The following is a 17536-nucleotide window of genomic DNA, read 5'->3' on the forward strand; positions in this document are numbered from 1 at the left end:
GACATCGTAAGCCACAACATGATGGGGTTACAGGGAAACCACCTGATTGATGAAAAAGATTGGTGAATATTTCCAGCCTTTAAAGTAAAAATGAGCAATATTGTAATATTGACTGGTATGTAAACAAAAAATTACAATGAATTATTAAGAGTGGGGAGTTCCTCAGGTGTAAATAGCTAGAGTAAATCATTAATGAATTAAATAAAATATTTTAGAGATGGGAGGATGGATGACATCCTGCTACTGCAGCATGTAGGAGCTGCTGGACATGCAGGTGGTCCGGGGCCAACACATCTGTAGCGAGTATTTGCAGCTTGAAGAATTTCAGATCCAAATTGAGGATATGGAATCCAAACTGCAAACACACTACACCACATCAGGGAGAGAGAATTTCACTTTGTTCCAAGAAGCAGTCACAACCCTCAGATTAGGATATCCATATTTGGCCTGTGACCAGGGCCATGAGAGTGTAACTGTAGGCGAGATAGGTATAAAGCATTATGGGATATCATTTGAGGAGCCTCTGCTAATGTGTAATAGCTGTGAAGTTCTTGAAAGCTGTCTGACTGAGAGTGGGACCACAGGGAGCATGAGCAGTACAGGCAGCCAATCAAATGGAGGAGAGGAAATAGAAATGTCGTAATGGTACGGGACAGTATAATTAGGGGAATGGATACTGTTTTCTGTAGCCATGATTGTGATTCCTGAAGGCTGTGTTGCCTGTCTAGTGCATAGTCAAAGACGTCTCCAGCCTGGTTGTGGTTATGGAGAGGCACTTGGCATGGGAGACAATGGATCTTCTTGTTGTCATCCACATGGGAATGAACATGATGCGACCAAAAAGGGGGTTCTGTTGAAAGATATTGAACAGTCACAATCTAAGAGACAGGGAAACTGGCATAGGGCAAATAAAGTCAAAAAATTGAAAGATTGGAGTTGGAGAAATGGCTTTCACTTCATGGAGCACTGGCACCTGGACTGGGATAGAAAGGAGCTATTCTGGGATCAGCTTCACTTGAACCGTGGTGGAACCAGGGTCTTTAGTCTAAACATAGAGGGGCATGAGGGGTTCTAGAAGAAGGATACATAAACTTTAAATAAAAGGATATAGTGATATTGCAGGACAATGATACCAATAGTGAGACAGGAAGGGACAGAGTTTATAAACAAATGAAATAGCAGCCAATATGGTCAAGGGAGAAAAATGATAAAAAGGAAAAATTAATGGCTCTTTAATGTGCATAGTTTTCGGGACAAAGCAGATGAATTAATTGTGCAAATAGAGGTTAATAGGTCTGGTCTTATAGCCATTTCAGAGACATGGTTATGAAGAAAGCAAAGCTAGGAACTAATTATTCAGGGGTACATGACTTTTCAAAAGGCCAGCAGGATAGGAAGGACGGTGGAGTAGCTCTGTTTATATGAGACGAAAGAAGTAGAATCTTGAACTGCAAGATGTAGAATCCATATGATTGAAGGTGAGAAATAACAAGGGAAGGAGACACCAGCGGAAGCAGTCAATGGCCATCTAACAATGTAGAACAGACAGTGAATGAGGAGATAATGCACACATGTAAAAACAGACGGTATTAGTAATGATTGCTTTAATCTTCATGTAGATCGGCAAAGTCAAATTGGCAGAGGTAGATACAGTAGAATTCATTGTATAAATGGGACAGTTTTCTAGAGAATTTTTTTTCATGGGATGTGGATATTGCTGGTTGGGCCAACATTTATTGCCTAGCCCTCATTGCCCTTGAGAAGGGAGTGGTAAGGGTCATTCTTAAATTGTTGCCGTCTACGTGCTGTAAGTGGACTCACAATGCCATAGTGGAGGGAATTCCAGGTTTTTGAACCAGTGACACTCAAGGAACAACAAAAAATTTCCAAGTCAGGATGATGAGTGGCTTGGAGGGGAACTTGCAGATAGTAGTGTTCCCATGTGTCTGCTGCTTCTGTCCTTTGAGATGGAAGTAAACGTGGGTTTTTGGAAGGTGCTAAGATGTTCAGTGAATTTCTGCAATGCATCTTGTATATAGTACACACTGCTGTGACAGAGTTATAATGGTGGAAGGTGTGGGTGCTTGTGGATGTGGTGCCAGACAAGTGGACCACTTTGTCCTGGATGGTGTCCAGATTCTCGAGTGTTGTTTGTCTTGAACTCATCCAGGGAAGTGGGGAGTATTCCATCACATTCCTGAATTGTGACTTGTAGATAGCAATCATGCTTTTGGAAGTCAAGAGGTGAGATACTTGCTGTGTTATTCCTAGCCTTTGACCTGTTCATGTCACCTTTAAATTTAAAAGGTTAGTCCAGTTCAGTTTCTGGAGAATGATAACCCCCACTATATCGAGAATGGAGAATTCAGCAATGGTAATGCCATTGAAGTCAGGGGATGATGGTTAGATGCTCTTGTTGAAGATGCTAATTGGCATTTGTGTGGTATGAATGTTGCTTGCCACTTGACAGCCTATGCCAGAATAATGTTCAAGTCTTGTAGCATTTGAACGTGGACTGCTTCAGTATCTGAGAAGTCACGAGTGGTACTTCTGAGCATGATGCAGTCATCGCTGAACTTACTGATTTCTGACCTTATGATGGAGGGAATGTCTTGATGAAGGAGGTCAAGGTGGTGAGACCTAGAACATACCCTGAGGGACCCTTGCAGAGATGTCCTAGAATGGAGATGACTGATCTCCAACAACCACAAACATGTTTGGTATGTCTCCTACCAGCAGATATTCTCCAGTATTTGTTGTTTTAAGTATAGATTGCAGTATTTTCAGTAATTTGCTCTTACAACAAAGATTTTCCCTTGATTCCCATTGACTCCAGTTTTGCTAGGGCTCCTGGTTGCCAAACTCAGGCAAATGTGGCTTTGTTGTTAAGGGCAGCCACTCTTACCACACCTCTTGAGTTCAGCTTATGTCCATGTTTGAACCATGTGAGGTCAGGGTCTGAGTGGTCCTAGTGGAATCCATGCTGGGTGTCATTGAGCAGATTATTGGTGGATGTCCAGTCTTGAGTTGCTAGATATTTTCAAAGTCTGATCCAATTAGGTGATAGTATCACAAACACGATCTAAGTTATTCTCAATGTGAAGGCTGTTCTTCTCTCAACAAGTCCTGCGGAGTGCTTATTCTTGTTGAAACAGTATTAGAAAGATGCATTTGTATCAGGTAAGTGGATTAGGATAAAGTAAAATGTGGTTTTCCCTCTTGTTATTTCCCTCATGATCTGTTGTAGACCCAGTTGAGCAGCTATGTCCTTTAGGATTTAACCAGCTCAAACAGAAGTGCTGCTGCTGAGCCATTTTAATGATGGAACCTGAAATTTGCTGCCAAGTGTATATTCTACACCCGTGCCACTTTTAGTGCTTCCTCTGAGTGGTGTTCACTATGGAGTAGGAATATGGTTTTGGTTGTTGAAGACCAGTCATCTTAGTTTCAGGGCATCTTTGCAGGTATTCCTCGATAGTATCCTCATCCTGGAATACTGATGGGAGGGCAGTACATGATAATCAGTAGGAGGTTTCTTTGCTCATGTTTGGCCTGATGCCATGAAACTGCACAGAATCTGGAATCAACGTTGAGGACTCCCAGGGCAACTCACTGCCGACTGTATATCACTGTATAGCCATCTTCACAGGGATGGTGATGATGGTGCCTGGGACGTTATCTGTAAGATATGATTCCATGAGTGTTATCATGTTGAGGTTGACTAGTCTGTGAGACAGCTTTCTGGCACTATCCCCCAGTTGTCAGATTTGTACTCATTTGTGTCTTTCTTCTGATAGCATGTTTGCTGTTTATTGGGTTACAAAAGATGGACATTAACAAGGATGTCTTATTGTGGAATATAAGAACTTGAGAAAGAACTGGCTATGAACAGACAGATCAAACTTTTCCACCTTACTTTCTCACCTATATGCAAATATATTTCCATGTACTATGTCGGAATTTCAACAGATATTCTGTCAGTAAATCATATTAGTTGGTAAGAAATATCTAAGAGTTTCATTTTTAGCTGAACTGAATAAGTGTAATTTCTCTGCATACAATTTCAAATACTAAAATACTTCAACCTAACAGTGATTATAAATTCATTATAAATTTTAAAAGTCTTTATTGTTTTATCTCCAGCAATAGATTTCGTGAGAATGCTTATTGTATAAAGTTAGTTCCATTTCATTTTTTTTTGTTTTAATGGTTACATTTCAAATGCTATGTTGCTGGAGTACCTCTGCAATGAGCCTCTCTGGTTAGTTAAATCAAACATCACCTGCTGTTGGCTGGGATATATTAATTAATACAGCTGCTCGGTATAAAGCAGAATACGTGGAGTTCAAATTTCGTATTTGGATAAAAATACTAGGCGAGTATCATAGAATTTATTATATTGTCAAGAGAATTCCCCTCCCTGCATAGATTAAATGTGGAAAAGTATAGAGATCCAAAAAAACCCCTGGTTTTTGGATGCAGATACCAGAGTGAGTTTATTCAATTCAGAGTTTGTATTGGATAATCTTCTTTGACTGGTCGAACGTAGTAAACATTCAAAAGTAAGCTGACCAGACAACCCAAAAGTGACAAAGTGACAAAGTCACAAGTGAACGTGAGGGTCAACTCACTTGTTGAATATTTATGCCATTTTTCTAGTACTAAGAAATTTACACATTACAGTTAATTAATTTACCAGCTTTCTATTGTAGAAAATAATATTTACTTTCAAACCAAAGATAGAGAATAGTCACTTATGAATTGTTGTTGTGCTTAATATCCTAAAATATTCTGATCATCATCATTTCCATGCCACTGTGAGTTACCCTCATTTTAAAACAATACCAAATGGAAAATTGCTCACCATTGCAGGTGACTGTGTTTAGCAGGTGATGCTTTATTTGTGTAACAGTGAATATATTCTATTTCTTACAAGTTAATGTAATAGACCCGCGATATCGTGATTGCCTTTTACAAGGGTATTAATACATTTGGAATTTTCTTCAAAGCTCGCTATGATAATTAAAAAATATAATTTGTTTCTAACTAAATGTTAAACCCTTTTCTTTGTTGGTTTCTATTTCTGGGTATTAAAAATTGAGCTCTCTAATCTTATGGAGTAAATAAGGTTCTGATGGTGTCATGTGTCTGAAATGTTGAGTGAAATATTGAGCTATCCCTGTGTTCTGCCCATCAGTGGAGGAAATCGGTGGGTATAGAGGCAAATTAATTGTATAGGATGCCAAAAATCAGCTTCTTAATGGTAGAATAAAACTGCACTATTCAATTCTTGGAAATTTGAAGATGAATTGAGCATCAGGAACACCTCTTGCATGCTCATTAAAATGCAATCTCACCACAATGAAGTGCATCTTTCAAATTAAGTTCGACAGGAGTGAGAAATATGTGTCTTCAAATCATAACTGCATAAATGGTGTGCTGGAGAGTTAGTGTACTTGCTGGAGTTCTGATAAGTGGCTTCTGCTTTTCTGTCTTTGGGGAGTGTTGATCCTGAGAATGAGAGACCATGATTGGAATTTGTTGGCAGCAAGCATAAGACATCAGGTCAGGGCTGTCTGACGCAGGGAAGGAAAAGGAGGATGCAGCAAGAACTTGAGGACAAGAGATGGCCCCACAGTTATGAGTGTCGTTATCATGTTCGATGATGAAGGGCTTTCTGGGCAAGCATAGTCAGACATGATAGGTAGAGTGGGTGCTGTCAACAATGGGTCCTTGTGATTGAAGAGAGGGTACTAGTTGGCAGAGAGAATGGCCACTGTCAGGTGCATGCATAGGATACAGAAAGGTGTAACTTCTAAAGTCATGACCAGATATTGATGGAGATAACGTGTCACAAAATCAAACAACACAGATGGCAGGGTTAACAGGAATGTTCAGTGTGGGCATGTGGACAACACCATGTGTAGGGCAGAGGGGAGAGAGGGCATGATGCTTGTTAGATCAAGGGAATAGGGTAATAAAGGGTAACAGAGAGAAGAGGAATGGTTATATTGGGTAGGTTAAAGGCAATGGGAAAGTTGGTAGATCACTGACAGAGTATAGAAGAGAGTGAAGTGAATTTCAAAAGCGATTTGCACCATTTTCTGCAGCTAGCCCTGGAAATGCAGGAAGTGGGACCAGGAATAATGGGAACTGCAGATGCTGAAGAATCCAAGATAGCAAAGTGTGAAGCAGGATGAACACAGCAGGCCAAGCAGCATCTCAGGAGCACAAAAGCTGATGTTTCAGGCCTAGAACCCAACGTCAGCTTTTGTGCTCCTAAGATGCTGCTTGGCCTGCTGTATTCATTCAGCTTCACACTTTATTATCGTCGTGGGACCAGGGTTTGTTTTGGGTGGTTGAACTAGAACATAGAACATTACAGCGCAGTACAGGTCCTTCGGCCCTCGATGTTGCGCCAACCTGTGAAACCAATCTGAAGCCCATCTAACCTACACTATTCCATTATCATCCATATGTTTATCCAATGAACATTTAAATGCCCTTAAAGTTGATGAGTCTACTGCTGTTGCAGGCGGGGCATTCCATGCCCTTACTACTCTCTGACTAAAGAACCTACCTCTGACATCTGCCCTATATCTATCACCCCTCAATTTAAAGTTATTTCCCCTCGTGCCAGTCATCAACATCCGAGGAAAATGGCTTTCACTGTCCACCCTATCTAATTCTCTGATCATCTTGTATGACTCTATTAAGTCGCCTCTTAACCTTCTTCTCTCTAATGAAAACAAGTACCTCAGCCTTCCCTCCATACCAGGCAACATCCTGATAAATCTCCCCTGCACCCTTTCCGATGCTTCCATATCCTTCCTATATTGCAGCGACCAGAACTGTACGCAATGCTCCAAGAGCGGCCACACCAAAGTTTTGTGCAGCTACAACATGAACTCATGGCTCCGAAACTCAGTCCCTCCACCAATAAGACGTAACACACCGTATGCCTTCTTAACAACCCTATCAACCTGGGTGGCAACTTTCAGGGACCTACGCACATGGACACCAAGATCTCTCTGCTCATCCACACTACCAAGAATCTTACCATGAGCCCAGTACTCTGTATTCCTGTTACTCCTTCCAATGTGAATCACATCACACTTTTCCGCATTAAACTCCACTTGCCACCTCTCAACCCAGCTCTGCAGCTTATCTATGTCCCTCTGTAACTTGCAAAATCGTTCTGCACTATCTACAACTCCACCGACTTTTGTGTAAGTTAATGATAAACACAACTGACTGGCTATCAAACAAATAGATGGATAAAATGATCATTTTTGTCCTCATTTTTATGGTTATCTTCCAAAAACAATAACATTGCTAGCCTCAATCAGCTGACATCCCAGCAAGTTTAGGAAATGATGCATTGAAGGACAGCTCCTGCTGTCCATAGGAGGGAATTATTAGGCCTATAGTTCCTTGTGCAGGATTGAGTGTATGTTTGTGTGTCTCTTGTGAAGGGAGTGTGGGGATACTACACCAACCAGGGAATTTCAATTCTGGAAGATCACAAAGGTGGCCAAAGGAAAAATCATGCAAGGAAGGTTATTCAAAATCCCTGGGATTCAAGGAATGTTGCAAAGATTACGGATGGCATAGGTAGTGCCCAGGAGAAATTGATGGATTGAATACCTCTGCCAGATAGTCTGCAAAGGATCTAAGTGCATGGCTGGGGACTCTGCCTGAGCCCATCAATTTCCTCGGGTTGACTGTAGACTTATCTGATGTCCACAGCAGTGACAGAAGGAACAGGTGCATCTGAGGCTGTCCGGATAGATGACACCATGCCACTGGCATTCTGCTTAAACCGAGCGTAGAAAGTGTCGCCTGCATCAGGGAAGGGTGTGTTTTTGTCTACCAACTTGCGTTGCTTCATTTTGTATTCTGTTATGTTGTGTAGGCCTTGCCACAGATGGCAGGTGTCTGCATGGTTAGTTGAAGCCTCTAACTTGGCCCAATACTGCCTTCTGGCATCTCTGATGGCTTTGAGGAGGTCATATCTGGAGATTTTCTGTATAGCTGTGGGTCATCCGACTTGAATGCTGCATGCCTGATCTTCAGTAGGCAGTGGATTTCGCAGCTCATTCAAGGTTTTCAGTTGGGGAACACATGGATTGACTTTGGTATGCAGATCTCTACACACTTGCTAATGAAATCCGTGATGGTGGTGCCGTACTCTTGTAGGTTGTCCACTGAATTCTTAAGTATGGTCTGGTGCACCGATTTCAAGCAATCCCGCAAAAGCTGTTTTGCTGCCTAACACTGGCATTGTGCTACTTTCTGTGAACGATCCTCCTATTTCAACTTCATCTTGTAAGAACAAGGAACATTGCATTGTGGTCTGATTTTCTAAACTGTGGATGGGGAATGGAGTGGTAGGTATCTTTGGTTGTGCAGCAGCGGTCAAGGATATTCGATCCTCTGGTGGGCTAGGAGACATAGTGGTGGTATTTTGGTAGCACCCTCCTGAGGTTGGCCTGGTTGACGTCACCATCCATGATGAATAAGGCCTCAGGGAATTTCATCTCCAGAGCATTTGTAGCTGTGTAAATTTAATTCCAAACATTCTTCACTTCCATCTGGGGTGGTATGTAGTCTGCTGTCAGGATTCCAGAGGTGAACTTGCTCAACAGGTAGTAGGGATGGTATTTCACTATTAGATATTCTAGGCCTGTGGAGCAGTGGCTCACCAGGGTCACCACATCTGAGCACCAGGAGGTATTGATTAGGAGGCATAGCTCACCACCCTTTGCCTTACCTGAGGATACCATGCACCCATGCAATGTATGGAGAACCCCTCAGCTTGAAAGGCACTGTCAGTTATAGCAGGAACAAGCCAGTCTCTGTAAAACAGAGCACACGGCCGAACTCAAAAGTCTTTCAACAATGTAAGCATCCACTCAGAGGGACACTGACACTCCTGACTTTCAGAGAATCAAAGCCCATTCAAGTGCCCTGCAGATACAGGACCTATACTTTCAGCCTCATGAGGCAACAGCAGAGCGATGACTTCTTTGAAATCTCCACTACTATACTCCATATACGCTCATGACTATGTGGCCAAATTCCGCACCAACTCCATTTACAAGTTTGCTGATGACACCACCATTGTAGGTCAGATCTCTCCATCAACATCAGCAAAACAAATGATTAATGTCCATGTCTGCATCAATGGTGCTGGGGTGGAGAGTGTCAGGTTCCCGAGAGTGACGATCACTACCAATCTATCCTGTTGACACTAAGGTCAAAAATGCACAACAATGACTCTATGTCCTTAGGATACTAAGGAAATTTGCCATGTCCATAAGACTCTTAAAAACTTTTATCGATGCACCATAGTAAGCATCCTATCTTGATGTGTCACAGCGTGGTATGGCATCTGTTCTTCCCAAGATCGAAAGAAACTAGAGAGTTATGAACACAGCCTAGTCTATCATGCAAGCTACCCTCCCATCCATTAACTTTATCTATACTTCCTACTGCATCAGGATTTCAACCAACATAATCAAGCACCCCTCCTACATTGGTTACTTTCTTTTCTATCCTCTTCCATTGGGCAGAAGATATAAAAGCTTGTGTATATGCACAGTCAGATTCAAGAACAGCTTCTTCCCTGCTGTTATCAGACTTTTTGAATGGACCTCTTTAAGTTTAAAGTTGGTCTGTTTGCACCTTCTCAGCAGCTGTAACATTGTATCCCACACTCTGTTCTATTACACTGATGCGCTCGTATAATCCAATCTGCCTGTAAAGCACATAAGACAACTCTTTTCACTGTAGCTCAGTACACATGACAGTAATATATCAAACTAAATTCTCCACATGAATCACTGCACTTGTACATGTGTATCCAATTGGCTGGCAACTGCTGAATCATGCATCCCCAGCTGTACTGCCGCTCAGCAGGAATGTCGCTCACATCCAGTCCCAACAACCTCACTGCTGGTTAAAAATTTTGCTTGTTAACTTTATTTCTGATTCCGCAGATATTGCCTGACTTGCTATGCATTTCCAACATTCTCTATTTTCATTTCAGATTTCCACCATCAGCAGTATTCTATTTTTCAATTAATAACAATAGATAAAAATGGTCTTGAAACTAAAAGACTGCCATTAAAAGCAAACTGATTCATTAATGTTTCTTAGGGAAAGACATATGCCATCCTTAAGCAATCAGGATGATAACGCTGGTTGCACACCAACACAATTGACTCATGCTTGGATTTTCACTCCTGAAGTGGGGCCTAAATGGGAAAACAATGCCTTGAATGGAAACATCTTCATTCCATGGCTGCCTTTGATGCCAGTTGAAGGTGTCACAGGATCTGCTGAGTGCCAAGGCAGGCTGTTTCAAAAGTTCACTCAAGCTTCTAGCGATCACCCCATACACTTCACCTAAAATTGCCAAACAATACCATTCTATTCATCTGTGCTCCTTTATAGCTGCCATCCTTTGTCTTTATATCCTCGATGCCAATGCAATATACTCTACACACGCTGGGCTACATTCACACTCAGGCTGAGTCTCACTCTGGATGTGATCTCTCTTTCCTGACCATGTGAAGCTTACTAATCCTTGGAATGGATATCTGGAATAATTTACATGAGGGTTTATCCTATCCACTAGATTCGCAAGCCAAAACATATGTACTTGATAATGATAAAGGGGATTTGTTTCTACAGGGGTGTATCACAGAGGTACGCTGGCCTAGATATTCCAATCAGGACTGGAATCTCAGATAAGATTAAAAATTACCCACTAACCTTTTGATGACTTAAGCACTGGGGATTTGCCCCACACCTCAGGAAGGACATACTAGCCCTGGAGCGTGTCCAGCGGAGATTCACACGGATGATCCCTGGAATGGTAGGTTTAACGTATGATGAACGGCTAAGGATCCTGGGATTGTACTCATTAGAGTTTAGAAGGTTGAGGGGAGATCTAATAGAAACTTACAAGATAATGTATGGTTTAGAAGGGGTGGACGCTAGGAAGTTGTTTCCGTTGGGTGGGGAGACTAGGACCCGTGGGCACAGCCTTAAAATTAGAAGGGGTAAATTTAAAACTGAAATGAGATGACATTTCTTCAGCCAGAAAGTGGTGGGCTTGTGGAAATCATTGCCACGGAGTGCAGTGGAGGCCAGGACATTGGATGACTTCAAGGCAGAGATCGACAAATTCTTGATCTCAGAAGGAATCAAGGGCTACGGGGCGAGTGCAGGGAAGTACAGTTGAAATGCCCATCAGCCATGATTTAAATGGTGAAGTGGACTTGATGGGCCAAATGGCCTTACTTCCACCCCTATGTCTTATGGTCTTATGGATTCCTGGACAGGGGCTTCCTTTAATGAACCAGTCAAAGAATCCAATTCCCCTTATTCAGCAATTTACCATGTTTTGTGATTTAAATCACCAATAACACAGCCAGCCAATATGATAGTTTGCATGAAAGGTAAGTATGTAAGATAAGGATGGGCTCGGGTGGCAGTTGGTTGAAGGGTTAGGGTACCAGGTGGATAGGGATTTGGAGTGTCTTGTGGGAGAAATGGGTAGTAGTGTGTCAGGTGGATGGGTGGAAAGGATATCAGGTGGGTGAGTTGGGTAGGATGACAGGTGGATTTCATGCCAAGCTGCCAGGTAAGTGAATGAGTTCTTTAGATACATTGGGAGTTGAGGGTTGCGGGTCTAAAGGGAGGAGGGAATACCTGGTCAGGTTAGCCCAGACCCTAGTTGAGGAGGCTGAAGTCGGATGGACATCATGCTCAGCAGACAGGAGAGTAGTGTTGGTTCTGAGGTGTCAGGAAGGCTTGGGTGGGGAAAGTCAGGTCAGGACCAGGTTTAGGTGAGGCGAGGAATGTTGGATCAGACAGCTCGGTGGGGTGACCAAGCCTGGAAGAATTAGGCTAGTAGTAGGGGTGAGTGACAGACTACTCTGGGTGAGGGCTCGTGCTTAGACTCACAGGAATATAGGTGGGGTGTCAATTTAGGCATGGCAGTTGGGTCTGGCAGGAAAAGATTAGGGTCAGTTGAATGATCTATTTGGCAATCTAACTGTCAGCTGTTAGGAGATGTAAGGGCTCAGAAGGGGTAGCTTAAGGGGTGAGTCAGTGTTAAGGTATTATTTCAGTTTACTTGTTATCCAGGAGTTAAGACTAGGCGTTTAATCCTCTAATTTGCCCTGGGGAAGTATAGGACTTAAGTGAGTTGGAATTCTCTGAAGTTTCTGATTTTAAAGGGGTTTTCCAGAAGTTTCTGGTCACGGGGCGGTTTCCACTCAGAAGTTTCAATTTCTGAAGCAGTTCCCAAGCTACTCCACTGTACCCCAAGCTACTGCCTCTGGCTGGTGGAATATCTGGGCCACTATCTGCTGCATGATAGCATTTTAATATCACAAACATGTGCACCTGAAAGAATTGCTGCAGATGCCCATGGAGTTGCAACTTTATCTATGTACTTAATGCCAGCTATGATTTGATGATGGAGAATCTCCATCCAAATCAAAAGGATGCAAGTCCCAATTCAGAGAGTTGAATCTTCTTAGTTGCATGCAAAATATTCCAAGACAGGTTTTGAGTGAATGCTGTTATTAATGCCACAGTCAGCATTCCAACAGAGGCTATTTGTTGATTATCTCTTGACTTGTGCATAAGTTAGTGGCTGTGTTTCATAGATTATAATGGTGACTGCACCTCATTGCCTAGTTGGCTGTAAAATTCTTTGAGATGTCCTGAAGTCATGAAAGATTCCACTAAAGTAGATTTAAAATATGTAATGCTGGTAATACCCAGCAGGTGAGACAGTAGATGCAGAGAGAAGTACTGTAAATGTTTCAGATTGATAGCCCTTCATAAGGACTGGTCTATATTATAACAGTTGGATCCAAATTGGCTTGAAGGTTCCAGACAGAGAGTGGTGGTGGAGGGTCATTTTCAGACTGGAGGCCTGTAACTAGTGGCATGCTACAAGGATCAGAAAACAGACACACAATGCACACAATTTGGTTAAGAAATGGTTAAAAACAGGCATGCAGTTCATACAAGACTAAAGTCTATGCGCACACCCATTAGATTTCTTTGATGTCCCCTGAACAGTCACAGAACATAAAAGAAAATACCTTGGAATAAGAGTTCACGCTGGCCAGACAATCTTTCAAGCCCTCAGCGTAATCTCCAGACTTCCAGCGAAGTGTTCTCCCCTTTGGCAAAGGAGAATCTCCAGAGGTTTTGCCTCTAGCAGTCCCAAAAACCTTCATTTTATCTTTTTACCTGATATTCCCAAACTGTAGTGTCTTATTCACATTGGTTCTATGTTATCTGATGAGCTTTTTCATTCTGTCTTTTTATTATAGCCTCCTGCCCAAGGATATCATTAGCATTGCCTCATTACTCTTCCACTGGATGAGGATTTATACTTTGCCACTTCACTTGTTTTCTTCTGAACTGGTTCAAACCAGCACAGGACAGCACCTGGGCTTCGGTGGCTTGAATTCACAAGCAGCTGTTTTTATGCATGAGCAGCCCCTGGCCATCATAGTGTACATAGTAACCTACAGGCGTTTGTGCATAGTTCCTTGAAAGTGGAATTGCAGATAGGGTGGTGAAGATGTTTGGCACAGAATGTTCAGGTTAGAATGTTCAGTATAGGTGTTAGGCTGCCATGTTGCAGCTATATGGGACATTGATGAGGTCACTTCCAGAACAATGCATGCTATTCTGGTCGCCCTTGTATTGGAAGTATGTTGTGAAACTTGAGAAGGTGCAGAAAAGATTTACAAGGATGTCGCCAGTACTTGGAGGGTTTGAGCTATAGGGAGAGGCTGAATAGGCTGGGTCTGTTTTCGCTGGAGTGTCAGAGGATAAGGGTTCACCTTATAGAGGTTTATAAAATCACGAGGGGTATGGATAGGGTGAATAGCCAAAGTCTTTTTCCTAGGATAGGGGAGTCCAAAACTAGAGGATATAAGTTTAACTTGAGATGGGAAAGATTTAAAAGGGACCCAAGGGGTAACCTTTTTCACACAGAGGGTAGCATGTAATGGAACAAGCTGCCAGAGGAAGTGGTGGAAGGTACAGTTACAACAATTAGAAGGAATCTGGATGGGTAAATGAATATGAAGAGTTTAGAGGGATGAGGGCCAAATGCTGCAAAATGGGACTAGGTCAGTTTGGGATGTTTGGTCAGCGCAGATGAATTGGACCTCAGGGCCTGCGTACTGTATGACTATGACTCTATGAACCACAAATGACAAACATGAATGTGATGCTTTTGCTTCTGGGTAGCACACCAAGTGTTGCCAAAGCAATTTCAAATCTTATCTTTAGCAGTATCAAACATATTCACACAAATCTTCCATTAGACTGATCTTTCATATGTGGTTCTAAATATGATCTTGTCAAATTGCGAAAAAATACACCATATATATTTTGAGATTACAGAAGTTTGAGGCTATCTGGCCATAGTTTTCAATACCAGTATTATGATGTAAAGCAGTTTCCTTCAACCTTACTTTATCTAACTGTATCAGCATAACCTTCTATTCTTCATGTTTATATCAAGTCTCCCCTTTAAATGCATCTGTCCAATTCAACTACTGTGTGATAGCAAGTTCCACATTATCATCACAATGGGGTATAAAGATTGTCATAAAGTTCCAGTTGAATTTATTTGTATCAATCTTGCATTTATAACCCAAGTTCAGGGATAAAGGGATCATTTTCTGACTTCGTAGTTCTAGTTAGAAATCTCACTCACCAGTGGAGCACACCAGAAAATTAGATCTGCACAACACATGATTATGATGATAAATTTGTTGATTGGACAACGATATACAACATATATTAGAATTTTCCTTGCATTCGCAAATGGCTAGACCATGCAGAACAATGTGAAGTCAGAAAATTAGTCAGTTTGAATGATCTTTTAGTGTGCCCTCGGTTTGACAAAATCAATCTATTAATTCTGATATTTTCATGCTATTTTCAGAAATTTTCATGTTGCTGCCCAAAAGTGGTCTGAAATTATCTTTTCTGCAGCTGTAAAGCATTTTGGGCAGAAAATATCTACCATTAATGAAATTTATTGCATATAAGCAATCGCTTGTGCAATTTGCTATAATGTCACACCTTAATTTACTGCCAGAAGTACATCATGGCATAAAATGGAACATTAGGTCTAATAATGCAAATTAAACAGCTTTACAATTGAAAGTGAACCACTTAACCTTCGGTAACATATAAAATACCATTTCTACTATGACATACATTACTTACAAGTAAATAATTTCATATTATAATTTTAAAATTTACTTGAAAAAATAAGGAATGCTTGACTTGAAATTTGTTTTTGTTGTAATAAGTTTGCTGACATTTAAATGGTAGAGAATTCAGACCACACAGCCATAATTTTCAGTGCTTCTGTTTAGGATCCAAAGCAAACCCCTTCCACCTTACTTTATCTAACTGTATGAGGATAACCACCCAGTCTTTGTTTTCAATTTATTTATTCTAAAAAACTCAATAAGAATTATTGGAGGACTAAAGAAACCAACATAATGGACAAGAATTTTTGAATAACAGGAACTCACCTCACTGGGAACTGACTGAGTTTTGAATTTTCCCTAGTTGATATGGAGACTTGTTACTTTTCCAATTAAAGAAGGAATGAAAGTGGGATTAACACAGCTTTTACTGAAGTAGCTGATTGCAAGATGAAGGGATTTGGGCCACAACCTGCCACTGCAATACAGACCCAAGATGGCACAGAGAAGTTGTTACCCATGAGAGAGAGGAGGGAGATCCTCTTCTCAGATATTGGCAGGAGGAGGCCACATCATCATGTAGCAGCAGCACCAGCTCAGTGTTCAGTATCATCTCCATCTGCTTCCAGTTCTTCCGTCACTCTTACCTTCTAATTCTCTGTGATGATTTTTTCCATTCTAGGACAATACTGCCCTTAGCTTCATGTCTATTTCTGCAGAGACCACCCAATGACTGAGGCATTTTCAGGACAGTATTGCAGAGCACTACCCAACCACATGAAGACGTGGACCCAGTGCTCTCTGAGTAAGTAATGTTCTATAAGTTGTGCTGTGATGGGTTGACCAGCATCATGATGTAAGGCGTCTTCCGAATGAATGATGTATCAGTGTGCAGCCACTGGTGAGAGGTCACAAAGGCCCAGAGCTGATAGGTGCAAAAATCTGTGACTGTAACTGTTTTGGATATTAAAATGGAACAGGGAGGGTAATTAACAATACTTCGTGAATTACATTTGTTCTTTGGGGATGGATCAGAAGCATCAGTTCTCTTATGCTTGTTATCAGAATTCTCTTCCTGTAGTTTTCCAGAACAATAAAAGCGCTATTGTGAGAACTGAATTCACATCGTCCTGGATTCCTCTTTGGCAGTGCCTATAGACAAAATTCCCACCTGTAACATCGAATTTTTTAGCCTTTTTTTCATCCTCTTCTCTTGTCCATCTTTTTTCTCCCAATAACCTTACCACCTTTCTATTCTAGTTATCCTGCAATAAATTGCAGAGTTCTTGACAAGCTACTTTGGTATTGCCCTATTTTTCCAGCATCTTTATCAATTGTTTCTGAAGAGCACCGCAACTGAACAAGTATTCAATGATTTGGTGCATCTCCAATTGTTAGTGGCAGTTACCTGCACGTAGGGCTCTTAATTTGCTGTTTAATCCCAGTAAAACTGCCTGAGAAGAGAAACCTCAACTTGGTCACATAATTTGGAATTTTTTTTCGAATAAACTATTATTTCCACAATTTCCATTGTGCAGTTGTTTTGTTTTGCTGTATTATCTGTTTAAGCACATTATGATTTATCATACTTCATTGTAATGTCTCTGTGAAGATCATTATATTTCCTTCCAGAGAGCACCAGTTAAAGATTAAGCTTGAAATAGTTTATAGCCCAGATATTCTGACAACTGTTGGAACAGATTTAACGGATGTTAATCCTCATTACAATTATCCATAAGATCATAACACGAAGGAGTAGAAGAAAGCCCTTCAGCCCGTTGAGTCTCTGTTCACTACTCAGTGAGGTCATCGGTGATCTGGTAATCCACATCTGTGCTGCTTTTCCCCATTATCCTTAATTCTCTTATTGGTTAAAGTATCTGTCTATTTTAACTTTAAGCATAAATCACAATCCAACCTCTACAGAATCTATGGTAAACAATTCCACAGTCCCCTCTGACAGAAGAAATTCCTCTATATCTCTGTCTTTGATGGGTAATCCCTTATTCTGAAATAATGTCCTCTCATCTTAGACTCTCTCACAAGGAAAAATAATCTTTCCACATCTATGCTGTCAACCCTTCAAGATTCTTATGAGTTTCAGTAAGGTTGTCTTTCATTCTTCTTAGCTCAAATGGTTACAGGCCTAACCAACTTAATTTCCCTTCAAAGGAAAATTCCTTCATGCCCATGATCAACCAGACAAATCTTTTCTAGACCGCCCTAGTGCCAGTAATTTCTTTTTTAGGTAAGAGGACCAAGAC

The 17536-nt window shown here is 41.3% G+C and overlaps 1 protein-coding gene across 8 annotated transcripts in view; it reads left to right on the forward strand.

Moving 5' to 3' along the window:
* Positions 1 to 17536, forward strand: part of prkn (parkin RBR E3 ubiquitin protein ligase) — a 977400-nt gene that overhangs the window by 305088 nt on the left and 654776 nt on the right. For 2 of the 8 annotated variants that reach the window (XM_048535681.2, XM_059648414.1), the window contains exon 2: positions 15955 to 16077. The exons of the other annotated variants lie outside the window; for them this stretch is intronic. The gene's annotated coding sequence lies outside the window, so the exon portion shown is untranslated. The remainder of the gene's footprint in view (positions 1 to 15954; positions 16078 to 17536) is intronic. 8 annotated transcript variants of the gene reach the window in all.

The sequence above is a fragment of the Stegostoma tigrinum genome, chromosome 9 (assembly GCF_030684315.1).
Source record: "Stegostoma tigrinum isolate sSteTig4 chromosome 9, sSteTig4.hap1, whole genome shotgun sequence".
In the NCBI taxonomy this organism is placed as follows: domain Eukaryota; kingdom Metazoa; phylum Chordata; class Chondrichthyes; order Orectolobiformes; family Stegostomatidae; genus Stegostoma; species Stegostoma tigrinum.